Raw genomic sequence first — 14,570 nt, forward strand, 5'->3', positions numbered from 1 at the left:
GCCCTCCTTCCAGGGAGCTGAGGGCACCACAGATAGTTTCCTCCTCAATTTTATCCTCATAAGAATCCTGTAAATTCATTTGAGAGTATGCAGCTGGCCCAGAGCAACTCCAGCAAACTTGCATGGCAGAGTGGGGATTTGAACCTGCAACCCCTGGATCCTAGTCCAACACTCTAATCACTACATCGTGCTGGCTGTTCAATGAAGACTCCGGTTTATGTTCTATGATGTTTCTCTCAGCCCCACCACGCAAATCGGGTGCTGCACAGGCATGATTCCGATTTGGCTTTTAAGGCCTCCATCATCTTATAGAACTGAAACGGTAGAGATCCAGGACCTGCTTGTTTGGCCCAGTGGACCAAATAGCAACACCCAGGGTGCAAGGAGGAAACTTTCAGAGTTAGATCCAGGGCTCATTTCAAGGGGGAATGCACAAGAACGCAGTTCCGGCAGTTCCCCAAAGAGGTCACATATCAGGTGGCCCCGCCCACCTGACTCTTGGCCATTTTGGGCCTGTTTCAGCCTGGATTGGGGCCAAAACAGCCTGGATCAGGCCTCTGACGGGTGGTAGATCACTCTCCCACTCAACAGCAGCCCCATCCTGACCATTTTGGGCCCCCTTTTGGCCATTCTGGGCCCAATTTTGGCCCTGGATGGCCAGGATTCAGTCCCAAACAGCCAGGATAGGTGATGCCAGGGGGTGTAGCATATGTTAATGAGTTATGCTAATGAGTTATGCTAATGAGTCCCTCCAGCTCTTTTTCTACAAAATGACCCCTGGTTAGACCCCCCCAAAATTCTAGGTGCTATGCTCACAGAACTCCCCATATCAGTGTTGCTGAATTTTTCAAAATTTTGACTATTCAAACACTGCATTTCACTGATTTTCACAGCATTTGGACCCTCTCTCCATTACCAATGAGCATACGAATATGGATGAATTGCAAAGGACATTGGGAAAAAGCAACTTTGAAGAGATCATATGTACTGTTTTATCAAGTTATATGTGTGTGTGTGTGTGTGTGTGTGTGTGTGTGTGTGTGTGTGTGTGCGTGCGTGCGTGTGTGGTGTGTGCAGAAGTGTATGGGTGCACTGTGAAACATTATACAAAGAAAAATCTTAATGCAGTTATTTATGTGGTTACAACGAGATTGTCATTTATTTATTTATGCATGCATACCTACATGTGTATTGCTAATGCAGAGAGAGGAAATTCAAGAAATGAACTGGAAGCCCTGGCAAACTGGGCATGATCCAGTTCTAGAATTAGTTTTTCACTAAGCATTCACCTTCTTCTTTGTCTTTGCGTGCACACAAAGTGTGTGGGTGCTTCCAGGGAGGCATGATGACATCACTTACAAGAAGTGTCCCCATGCTTCTCAGCGAGCCAATTTCGGCCTCAAATGGCCAAAATTGGAACACATTTGGGGCCAAAATCGACCACTGGGAAGCATGGGAGAATCTTGGGATGGTGTGATGGTGTCACTCCTGGGAGTGATGCCATTCTGCCACCCCAACAGTGCACCCAGAAGGCCTGCTCCCCTCTCCCCCCTGCCAACCAATTGAGTAGTAGCAGGGGGGTTGAGGATGGGATCTCCCGCCCTTCCTGTGGACCTGGGATCCCTATGGCACACCCCTCTCTGGCTTTGCCCATCTGCTTTGCAGTTTGATTCATGCCATGCAGGAAACATTCCTCTCTCACTTGTTTTGAAATTCACCCGGTTGTGGGATCCTTCAGCAGAAAATTAGCCAATTCTTCTGCTGCACTTAACTGCAACTCAAAGAACACAATTAACACACTTGTGCATTGAACTAGAAGGCTTTGCCAATGTAAAGGCACTGTGCCAGCTGTACTCAGAGTAGGATTTTCAAGTTTCACTTGCTGAGAGCTTTTGAAAATGAGCTTTTCTCTAGCTACATAATAATAATAGTGGGCTTATATACCGCTATTCTAAATAGATCAGTGCCCAACTCAGAGCAGTGAACAAAGTCAGTGTTATTATCCCCACAATACAGCTGGGGATCTGGGGCTGAGAAGAGAGCCTTACCTAAGACTGAGCTCATGGTAGTAGTGGGATTCGAACCAGCATAGTGCCGATTTACATCCCAACCACTTAACTGCTATGCTACAGAAGCTATATGTATAAACCATCTCTGTTAGTGACATTTTGGGGTTAGCCTTCCCTGAATATCTGAACCAGGGGAATAAGCTGCTTCAAAAGTCATTAAATGGTTCCTTTCTACAGCACCAATTCCCTCTTGAGGGAATTTCACTTGCTTAAAAAAAGAGTATTCCATTCCTAGGCAGAACTCCTCTGTCCTTGGTACTAGCACGCTTAAATTTACAAAAGCAAGAAAGCTCTTCATTTCCCCCACTCAAAAGGGGTTCCTAGAAGGATCTCCCTTCTACCCCTCCCTCCCTAGCTAGATGTTGGCTTGGCCTAGTTCTGTCAGATACTGTGAAATCAAAGATTTGCCTTCTCTGGCAACAGAAGTGGATGGAATTTCAGCTCCTTGGGTGCCCATTTCTTTGAGATATGGGGGCGGGGGGGAAACATACACACCCAGAAATAAAAGTGACATTTCGGTTAACTAATCCTTCAGAGTCAGTGTGATTTAATGTTTATGTCAGGCTCTGAGGACCTGTTTAAATCCCCATTCTATCTGTGAAGCATATGGGCTAAACTTAGGGCCATCACGTTCTCTCTGGCCATTTTCACATGTCTTACCAGCTGCGCAAGATCGTACAAAATTCACAGAATGACAACATCTTTCTGGCGCGACTTCCTGTCATGACTCTGGTTTGTGGCATGGTTCGCCCCAAATCGGAGTCATGATGGGAAATCGCACCACGAAGACGCCATCGTTCCAGGAGTTTTGCGCAATTTTGCGCAGCCAGTAAGATGTGTGAAAACGGCCTCTGTCTCTCAGCTTAGCCTATTTCTCAAGATGGCTGTGAGGCTAAAATAGAGGGGAGAACTATATGTGCTATTCCAAGTACACTGGAGGAAAGATAATATTTTAAAAATGCCATTGATTGGGAGAATCTTGTGATGTGCCAAGTACTTAGGCAAGAACAATGTTCTCGAAAATCGCTTTGGGAAACACATTATGAGAGGAAGAAGAAAGTAAATTCCAAGAAAAGCGTCCATGCAGGTGAATGCAAGCACCAGAGATGCCAGCTGTGTGGCACGGAGCTGCCAGCAAAGATTCTAATGATGAATGGAGAAATGCTCTTGGTTTGGCTAACCATTTACCCCTTTGTTTTAATTCCCTAGGACATCAAGATTCCAATTCAGATGTTTGTTTCCTTCCAAAGAGATGCACACAAAACATCGATACCTGTAGTTGCTCAAGCAGTGTTCTGCTGCATGGTCAAGGACTAAAGCAGTAATGCCACCTTTCCTTTCTCCCAAGAATACTAAAGATCATAGGGTCATTTCACTGAATAACCAATCACACACCTTTGATAAGGGTTCTGGTAGCTGCATTTTCAAATATCTGTCCTCTCCATTCACATTTCAGATCCCACGTGCCGCTATAGCCACTCAGGGCTTTCCTGGCTGGAAGCTCAAAAAGTTCCCTGACGTTTTCTAATTAAATGAGAAACTCACCCAGGAAAGAAAGATCAAGTTTCCACATAATGAAATGTATGTGTTAACCAGTAGGTGGACACGGATTGGGTTTCCCCAGGCAATACGACTCAGAACACGCCAAGTCTTTTTTTTTTTACAAACTAGCAAAACAACCGTTAAGCTGTCCTCCTCCTATGTCCTCCCCACACATCCTGCTAGCCAGACAGACACCCTCTTGTCAGCCATGCAACAGCCCCTTCTGCTGCTTATTTACATCTCACTTGAGAAGGAGGGGGGATTTCAGGGTTTGCTGGATGTGTGCCCAGTTTTTAACTTTTCCCACATGTGGGACACACATGCCACTGACTAGCACTGTGTCCGAGCAGAGAAAGCAGCAGCCAGACTGAAAGCACCCTTAAATTCAGATAAGATGAGCATTATTTTCCACACCTTGCTGGTAAACGAGGGGTTTCTGATATTTTCCTTATCCAAATTCCTCCCTGGTTTATTAGCATTCCAATTTTTCTGGTCTTGTTTCAAAAGCAATACTGATACATTAGGAATTTTTCATCTGTTCCTTTTTCCTTTCCAAATTTTGTATAGAGATTTTGCTCATGCGCTGTTGGCTACAGCTTTTGGTTTCTTCATGCCATCTGTCTCTCCTCTACATCAACTATGTGTTTCCATTGCATCAAGATTGCTGCAAAAGAATTGCACATGAACATAAAATTGCTTGTTTTGCAGTGTGTTATTATCAGTGCTCATATGTGCATTAGTAACAGAGGGGTGGAAAGATGCTGATTATTTTAAGGAATTGTCATCTATGGCCAAATGTGGAATTAATTTTAGGAATTCTCCTAGTTAACCTAGAAGCAAGGAGGAGTAGAATGCAGAAACCTCTGCAACAATAAAAGTAACAAAGAGTCAGGGAAATCTGCTCATCTCTGCAGACTTGCTTTCTAGGTGTAATTCTTAAATTTTCTGGCTTGGTGAATATTACCATATATTTATTGTGCTTTACCAATTAAAGAATTTTTTCAGAGTGCCCTTTCTCATAAGTACACAACATGGGGAACACAAAGAAGAAAAAAGCAGATGACAAAAAACCTAATATAACCGTATAACATTTTAAAAATGAGGATGGAGTCGTCGTCAGTATACCTGTCTCCCCTTTGCCAGTTGGTTTCCTGGAAAGATCCTGCTAGTTAGCTGCAACTGAGTAACATCTCATTGAGGTCATTCTCCTCTCTGCAAACAAGTGTGGTTGTGCCCAGAGACATGAGACAGAGGGCTCTTGCCCTTCATTCCTTGGCCTGAGGCCTGGCACTTAGAACTGGGCAGATCAGCTAACAGAGAAAGAAGATGTGCTTGGCAAACAGAATTTTCCCTTCCCTCTCTTGTTTGTTGTGTTTATTTCTTTGTGTAGTGTTAAGTACTTTGGGTCCCCATTGGGCAGAAAAACAATATACTAATATACTAAATATATAAATGAAATAAAAATAAATATTACTATTCTTTTCCACTTTAATGGGTAATATCGATTGTATGCTCCTTACATTGGGAGCTAAAAATAAATGAGGTATTCTACTTGTTAATCAGCTGCCTATTTCTACAGCAAGTACCCTCTCTGAGTTGGCAGAGGTGCTCTCAGATGTGGCACTAGAGACGCTCAGACTTGATTGTCCTTGGTGACTTCAATATCTATGCTGAATGTCCCATACCAGGGCCTGCTCAGGACTTCATAGATTCCTTGGAAGCCCTGGGCCTCTCCCAAATGGTGGCAGGCCCCACACATGAAAGAAGACACACCTTGAACTTAATCTTTTGCACTGAGCCTTTGAGGGAAAGTCTTCTTTCAGAATTGGAAATCAGCCCTTAACTGTGGCCTGACCATTTCTAGTTCAAAGCAAGGGTGAATATGGCACCCCACAAAAAGAGAGGACCCATCAAAATGGTCCACCAATGGAGGCTTATGGATCCTTCTAGATTCCAAAATGCTCTGGGGGATTTTAGAATTCTAGACACATGCACTGTTGAAGCTGCAGTAGAAGCTTGGAATGTGAAGGTCCTTGAAGCCATTGACAAGACTGTGTCTGGTTGATCTCTCCCGCTCTTGCAGTGGAAGCCACCTTCATGGTTTACCATGGAGCCAGATGATCTAAAGAGGTCCAGAAAGCATCTAGAAATATGCTGGCAAAAAACTCATGTTGAATTTGACAGAGCATGCTGCAAAGCCATTGGAAGGCCGCCAGTGAATGTGGCAAAGAAATGTTTCTTCTCTGCTTCCATTGCATCCTAATTGTTTAAGGTATCTCAACATCTTCTGATGCCTAAATTTGAACCTTTACTTTGAACCTTTAAGAGGGAGGGAAGCTGGCATGGTATAGCCCAATCTCATCCGTTTTTGGAAGCTAAGCAGGGTTGGTATTTGGATGGGCAACTAACAAAAAGGACTCTGCCGAGGAAGGCACTGGCAAACCACATCAAGAACAGACCATTAGCAGTGAACCTTTGCAATGTTTTTTTGCAGATGAAATAGCACAAATAGACTCTAATCTGGACAACAGTTGTAATATAAAGGAGGTGGAATAGATGCTTAACACACCATCTGGCCATGTATGCACAATTTTGACCCAGTTAAAGGAATAGATATTGACAGGATCCTGGCACTGGTGAAGGCCACTTTTTGTCCATTGGATCCTTGTCCATCCTAGCTGCTAAAATACTGTAAATACCACTTTAATGAACCCTGGATATCTATTATAAATCAGTCACTAATTCAGGGCACCTTCCCCCAGACACTCAAAGAGGTGGACATTCACCCATTACTTTAGACAAAAATGATATGGCCAACTATTGGCCAGTTTCTAATGTGCTCTTTCTGGGCAAAGTGACTGAGAGAGCAGTAGCTGACCAGCTCTATGTCTTCTTTGATAACTCTTTTGCTCTACTCTTTTCAATCTAGTTTCAGGCCAGGCTATGGAACAAAGATGGCTCTGGTAGCTCTAGCTGATGACCTCCATCTGAATGTAGACAAGGTCATGCTTCCTTGTTGCTCCTCTTGGATCTATTTGAGCCTTTAACACAGTGGATCATGCTATCCTGCTGAGGTGTTTTGGGGTGGAAGTGGGTATTAGAGGATGTGTCTTGGACTGGATTAAATCATTTCTCATGAAGTGAATTCAAATGGTTACTATTGCTGACCCACTGGGTAGCCATATTAGTCTGTCTGTAGCAGTAGAAAAGAGCAAGAGTCCAGTAGCACCTATAAGACTAACAAAATTTGTGGTAGAGTATGAGCTTTCATGAGTCACTGTGACTCATAGAAGCTCATACCCCACCACAAATTTTGTTAGCCTTATAGGTGCTACTGGACTCTTGCTCTTTTTAACCACTATCTACAGTGTGAATTATCTTGCAGGGTTCCAGAGAGTATAATCCTATCTCCCATGTTATTCAATCTCTATGTAAAGCCTTTAGGAGAAATCATTCATAGCTATGGAATTGGATGCCATCAATATGCAGATGATACTCAGCTCTATATCTAACTATCCAAACCCCATGGTGATACAGAAGAGGTACGGAGTTGCTACCTGGCAACTGTGGCCAAATAGCTGAAAGCAAAATAAATTGAAACTGAACCCAGTTAAGATAGAAGGGACGCTGGCTGAGAAGGTGGAGAGCTTGAAGAATGTTGTGCTTTCCACATTCAGGGGACCCTTGCAGACTCAAGTATGAGCATAGAGGTTATACTGGATCCAGCACTGCTGCTACAGAAGCAAGTAAATGCAGCTGCAAAAAAAGACTGTTTCCTAACTCAGACTAGCCTGGAAGATGGCCCCCTATTTTGGCACGACCGATGTAGATTCATGGCACAGTAACAGCAAGACTAGACTACTATAATGTCACTCTACATAGGACTCTCCTCAAAGTCAGCTCAGAGATTCTAGATGGTACAGAATGCCACAGTTCAATTATTGTCAGGAGCTAGGTGGAGTATGGTTATTACTCCCATTCTGCTGTCACTCCATTGGCTACTCTAGGCTCAATTTAAAGTTCTGACTATCACATACAAAGCCCTTTATGACCTTTGCCCGTCATATGTGCAGGACTGGCTCTTCCCCCATCCTCTACCATGCCAGTTTCACTCATCTGAACGGCACCATCTGCAGATATCATCCAACAAATGGGCAAAATCAACAACTGCCCACAAGTGCACATTCTCTGAGGTGGCTCCTACCTTGTGGAATGGGCTGCCTAAGGGACTCAGGATGGAAAGCTTCCACTCTCTTGGCTTTCGCAAACTGAATTATTCAGGAGGACTTTCTTACATAGGTGATAGGGCTGTGCAATGAGGAAATGGTTTAGAGAGATGCACTGGTACATGAATAGGGACTGTAGACTTTACTACTGGGTACTGTTTGTTGATGTAGGCATGTTTCTACTGTGTAATTTCTGCATTGTTTAATATGTCATGTCAAGCTATGTATGCTTTGTTTCAGGAAGTCCATCTCTGTATTCCAGTATTTAAATTTATGCTTCTTTTCAGATCTCTGTATGGCATACCCTGTTGTATTTTTTTAGAGGTGTCCTGGAACAGGACACTTTAGCCAAATGTCTCTGCCCAGCAGGACTGGAGTTATTTTATTTTATTCATCTGATTTTATTAAAATATGTTTATCCCTCCTTATCCCACGGCTCAAGATTACTTCATATTTGAATATTTGATTGGGACTTCAGAAGGCATTGGATCTATTTATAAAAACTAAGGCTGCCAGCATCTGGGTGGCGGCTGGAGTTCCATAGAGTCTAAGAAAAATGGAAGTCCCCCAAATACTTCCCCCAAATCTCCAGGAACTGCCCTAGCCAGAGACGGCAACCCTTTATCTTCATCGTGAAGTAATTTTTAAAAAATTAATCTTTGTCAGAAGCAGGGGAGGCATTGTATGCATCAGCTTGTTTATTTCAAGGACCACCTGCTAGAGCTCAGGTACAGATGACTCAGCAGATTGAGAGATATAAGAGGCAGGGCCTTTTTGGTAACAGCTCCTTTCCACAGAATTCCTCTTAGAGGATCAGCAAAATGACTGCCCCTTGATCTTTTAGATCCAGAGGAGTTAGCCGTGTTAGTCTGTAGTAGCAAAATCAAAAAGAGTCCAGTAGCACCTTTAAGACTAACCAATTTTATTATAGCATAAGCTTTCGAGAATCAAGTTCTCTTCGTCAGATCAGGCATTTTCGTTTTGATCAGGCATCTGACGAAGAGAACTTGATTCTCGAAAGCTTATGCTATAATAAAATTGGTTAGTCTTAAAGGTGCTACTGGACTCTTTTTGATTGATCTTTTAGAGATTTCTAATTTGAAAGGCCTTGGCTTGCCAACTATTTTCAGTTCTCCTATGGTTATGTCAGACTCTTTGATCTGTTTTTATTCTGCTATTTCACTGGGTTGACTATCTCCATGTTCCTGGTTGTTTACCTCTACATTTTGGGTAGTTTTAAGCTAGAATCAAGTGTTAGGAGAATCTCTGAGAACTTTTTTAGAAGGTATAAAATTGGCATCTTCTTTTAAATAAACAAATTGCAGTAACCTTAAGGATTATTTGGAAAATCCCCAAATGATTAGCGCTTTACAATATTTTTGGGATGTATAGTAGATTTAAAACAAAACGCATCAGAAGTGAAGCTAAAGATGAAAGGAAACAGCACAACAGTAAAATCAGATCTCAATATTTATAGCGGAATGTATCATCATCTATCAAAATCCTAATACCAAATGTTCCACTCCTTTGAAAAGCTGTTTGGCCTTCCCTTAAGGCACATCTGGAACACTTCAGTTTTAGAAGATTTTGGACATTTCAACTCTTGCTGGTTTTCCAGTTCAGTAGTGTCTCAATGACCCATATCCTGAATGTGATATAGACTCATAAATTTATGCATGGTATAGAAAAAATAGATCACGAGCTTTTTCTTCCTCTCCAGTTCTGCTAGAACCTGGGGGTCAGCCAATAAGATAGAAAGGAAAGATTTCTTTACCTCCTAAAGAACTCACTGCCACAAGATTTAGTAATGGCCACTAATTTGACTTTAATAGGTTTCAAATGCGGGGAATTTCTGTTATCAAAAGCTAGTAGTCATGATAATTATTAGCTACGTGTTCAAAGACAGTGCATCTATGAACTGTCTGTCCATGTTCAGAGGCAGTCAGCTGCTGAGGTGGGAGACTTCGGCTTCTGGGCTCCTGGTTCTAGGCCCTCCGGTGGCATCTGGTTGACTATTGTAGAAAACAGGATGCAGGATGAGATGGACCTTTGGTCTGATCCAGCAGGGTTTTTCTTAGGTTGCCAGAGAAGAAATTATTTCCCAGACCCAAATATGGTAACACTTTAGTTCTTGAGAGTAAGGCAGGAAAATCCATTGCAATATTGCCATGTAATTAAAAAAAAATCTCCCCAACCACAACCCCTTAAACAAATGCCTACAGCTGAAAAAGAAAGCATTTCAACAAATGAAGCCCCCATAATATTCCACTTTCCTTTTTACTCCCCCCCCACCTTCCCCACCTATCCCCAAACAGAGAATCCTGATTTGTGGAAACACATAATCCAACATTATTCCAACCAACCTACATAGGATCAGAAAGCTTCTTAACCCTGACTCATCTCTACCTCTGTGCTATATTGCACAGAGTTCCAACATTTCAACGTAAGTTTCAACATTCAGCCCAAACCATAGCCAGGGCTTTTTTTCAGCTGGAACGCGGTGGAATGGAGTTCCGGCAGCTCTTGAAAATGGTCACATGGCCAGTGGCCCCGCCTCCTGATCTCCAGTCAGAGGGGAGTTTAGATCACCCTCTTCACTGCCAAGCAGAGGGCAATCTAAACTCCCCTCTGTTTGGAGATCAGGGGGCGGGGCCACCAGCCACATGACCATTTTCGGCGAGGGTGATTTAAACTTTAAAAAACTCCCCCCTTGTTCCAGCTAACCCAAAGTGACGTCATTGTGTGGTCCTGAGTTCCACCACTGAGTTCCACCACCTCTTTTCCCAGAAAAAAAGCCCTGACCATAGCTATTGCTGTACCGCACTGCTTCAGGTAGTAGTGGGAGTAATCACATATTTGAATGCTTCTTTGTGAGAAAAAAGTACTCTTTGCACTAAGAAACATAGCATGCCAAGGGCAGGATCTACATGCAGTTTTTTTATATGACGTGCTATTCTTTTTATCGAGATGCATTAGGATTGCCAGCCTCCAGGTCTCCTGGAATTACAACTGATGTCCAGATGACAGATATCAGTTCCCTGGAAGAAAACAGCTGCTTTGGAGGGCGCACTCTATGCTATTATACCCCACTGAGGTCCCTCCCTTCCTCAAACCCTCCCTTCTCCAGGCTCCATCCCCCAAATCTCCAGGAATTTCCCAATCCAGACCTGGCAACCCTAAGATGCATCCAACACACAATCTCTCCTTACAAACAAACCTGTAGGCTGAAAATAATGCATCCAGAGGAGTGGATATTTCAGTCTACTGCAGCAAAAGTAAGCAGAAGTCCAGTAGGACCTTAAAGACTCATAAAATTTATTATAGATGAGTCTTTGTGAATCCTTGCATCTGATGAAGCGCTGACCCATGACAGCTCATGGTGGGATGAATGTTGTTAGCCTTTAAGGTGGCACTGGACTCCTTTTTAATTTTAGTTCAACAAAAGCTTTACTGCTTAAATCTGCTATATATACAAATTGACCACCACAATCCTAATGTCATGGGATTCCACCTGAGAGAACCACCTCTAATATTTTTTTCCACCCCAGTTTGCTGCTGGTGTGAGAAGTGGGATACACAAAAGGAGGAGATGTTGTTGATTCTATGCCTCTTCCCATCTGCCCCAGTAATGTGGGAGGGAATAATCTCTCTTCTGATTACACTCCTAGTTCTTTAAATTCCTCCCTCTTGCCACTGCTAATCTCCATAGTCATTAGACTGTAAATTAACTATTTCAGACTTTCTGTAAACTCCCTGGCTACAGCACAGCAAATCCAGACGACATTTTCTGCCAGCAAAAACTGACCTGCTTAAAAACCTGTTCATTTTCTTTTCAACACTTCCAACTGATCCAAGCAGATGGCATAAATAAATGATTGCTGGCCTCAAACAAAATTCAGTGGAAGAGCTGTGCGCATCCCATGGTGCTTTTGCAAGACAGTGAAAGAAAGAGTCAGTAGAAAAAAATGCAGGTGTAAAGAAAGTTATAAACTGCTCCCTGCTTCCCTGTTCTGTGGCATTTATAGTGCAATTCTTTGCAAAGTTACTCCAATCTAAGCCCACTGATTCCAACTAACTTAACCCAAGTAACTTTATACAATTACACGGTTAATATATTATCTGATGGATTTTGTTTATGTTTCTAAATGTGTGGGGGCAGATTTTCAAGAAATGGATATAGCCTGACTATATCTATACAGAAGTATGGGGCATAATGCAGACAATGTAAGCATTTGGAAGTCCCACTACCCTATGCACAAGTATTCTCAATTTTCAATGGGTGTTATTCCCAAGTAAATATTGTTACCCTATACACATTTACTTGTAAATGCATCCCATTGAGCAAAGGGGAGGCTTCCTTCCAAGTAAATGTGCATTGGATCATGCCACACATTTTTTCCCATTCAAAGTGCTTAGCTGTGTTTGCATACAGGGATATTCAATGTTCTTCCCAATTCACTTATTAAAACTTTTAAACATTTCCCCTTGAAATTCCTTGCACAGTCTGCTGGAGCAAGAACCTCATATATTTTTACTTCACCCTTGCTGCAAGGAACTCGGGATGGCATACATGGTACTTCCTTTAATTTATCATTGCAACCACCTGTGTAGCAGGTCAGGCTGCAAAAAGTGGTCTTTGGCTGTCCCGCAAATGAGTTCTATGTCTGAGCGAGTGTTTTCACTCCACGTCTGATGTGCTTACCACTACACCAGACTGGCTCTCCCCACCCAAAACCTTAAAAACCACTTTAAACGTAGCTTTAGGCAGAGTTCAGCATCTCTTAACTGGACCGAACCTGTGGTTTTTAAGTGGTGTATGATCATTATTAACTGCAAACTTAAGCACTTTTAGTTAAGAGGAAGGAATATTGAATTTAGTGATGGTTACTTCTGAGTCGACATGCACAGGATTGAGTGTTGAGATTCCAGTTCGTGCTGTATAATGCAAAACTTAAGATGTTCTTTACAAGAAAGCAAAACAAATGTTCCATATCCTAAATCCAGAGACCACCACAAAAAACACAGAAAAGAGTCTGCAATGTTTAAAAGTCAGATCCAGCTATTAAACTAAGCCAAATGCTACAAAACCCTGGTGATGATTATTATTATTCAGTCCCTCGGATCCAAACTAACACAGATGTTCTATTCAGCCACTCAATAAGTACAAAAGTTGTAGAGGAACTGAATAGGCAAGGAACAAGACCAAATGTGGAAAAAGCAGCTCATTCCTTTAACTATAGAAAGAAATGCTTTTCATTCTACCATCACAGATTTTCCTGTTTCCAGTCTTGGACATGAAAAGATCCATGCTGAACCTTCACTTCTAATCTGGACAGCACACACGCACATAACCATATTTTTGGAGGGAAAAAATGTGAATCTACTCTAACCAAAGGAAGAGGACAAATGGCTTTTTATATTAGCCAAGGTTACTTTGTGGCAAAGTTCCATCGATTTTTCAATTCCTTGAGGTTACCAAAAATAGATCTGACTTTAGGACCCTGGCTCAGACCCCCACAATGCCATTGTCACTGTGTCTTTTTCTTTGCCACCTTCATTTTTGCCTGTATGCATCTTTGATTATAGCTTCCAGCCTCCCATTCATTCACTCATTGGCTCATTCATGCGTCCTGAGCGGCACCATGGAAACCCAAATTCGATTCCGTCTGACAGTGCAAATGAGAAACACAACTTCTACAGATATCCCAAACCCTGAAACATCTCCAGAAGAAAAGATGGACAGAAACTTTTAAAAATGGGAATCTTTTCTTCACATTATCACTTTTCTTGGGAGGGGGGTGGGTGGGGTCATTCTCTGTGCCAGAGAAAAGCCTTACCTTCTTGCCTTTGATATTAATTAGGTCCTGCTTTGCCAAGTCTCCATGAGATAAACTGGGTGCTCCAGAGCCTGTACCTCGCTCTTTTTCTGTCCTGCAATAAACTCTGAAAAGTTGCCTTGACTGCGGTGTAGGTGGGAGACAGGGGGAAAGAGCGAGAGCTGCTGTTGGACAGTAAGGCAAAGGGTGATCGGAGCTAGCCACTTCTGCTGGTTTATATAGTTGCGCCTGGCTCCTGAGCTCAGTCTACTGTAATAGGATGCCTGGAGGCGAAGCGCTCTGTAGCTTTCAGTTGGCAAATTAAAGGCACAGCTTCTCTCCGGATCCTGTGCGCGCTTGTGAAAGGCACACACACTCACACGCACATATATATAGGAGGCCGAGACACAAAAGACATTTGCATGTAATTTATGGCTCAAGAAGGAAATAGCCCCCCCCTTCCCTCCACAATAAAAGGTGGGGGGAGGAAAGTCAGCTCAAGGCAGCAAATGACTCAGAAGGGGAGAATGAGAGCAGTGTGTTATGGGGGGGGGGGAAGAGATTCATATTGCATTACATTTTTAAAACACCCCCCCCCCCAAGAAGTACTCCAGACTAAGAGGGCTGAAAGAAGCCAATGACACTGTCTTGTTCTGTTAAACTGTGTCACGTCTCCAGCCTTGGCATGAATTGGTTTCCCAGCACGAATTAAAGGCATATGCTATGCTTAGCAGTTAGCAGGCTGTCAGTGTATCTCAAAAAGAGATGCAAACTAGACATTTCTCCCCCTTTCCTTTGCTTGTCTTGGATGAGGAGAGCAATAGATGATGGCCAGAACTCTTGAAAAGATAAGTGGGGGGTGGGGTAGTGGACACAAAGAGAGAGCTCCTCTTTCCTCAAGATCTGATAGAAAGGGA

General features: G+C 42.8%; 1 protein-coding gene across 5 annotated transcripts in view; it reads right to left on the minus strand.

Moving 5' to 3' along the window:
- The window catches only part of TNC (tenascin C), a 118,248-nt gene extending 104,262 nt beyond the window's left edge, over positions 1–13,986 (minus strand). For all 5 annotated transcript variants that reach the window (XM_054997614.1, XM_054997613.1, XM_054997612.1 and 2 more), the window contains exon 1: positions 13,675–13,986. The gene's annotated coding sequence lies outside the window, so the exon portion shown is untranslated. The remainder of the gene's footprint in view (positions 1–13,674) is intronic.
- Between the last annotated feature and the right edge of the window lie 584 nt (positions 13,987–14,570).

Source organism: Eublepharis macularius, chromosome 14 (assembly GCF_028583425.1).
Source record: "Eublepharis macularius isolate TG4126 chromosome 14, MPM_Emac_v1.0, whole genome shotgun sequence".
In the NCBI taxonomy this organism is placed as follows: domain Eukaryota; kingdom Metazoa; phylum Chordata; class Lepidosauria; order Squamata; family Eublepharidae; genus Eublepharis; species Eublepharis macularius.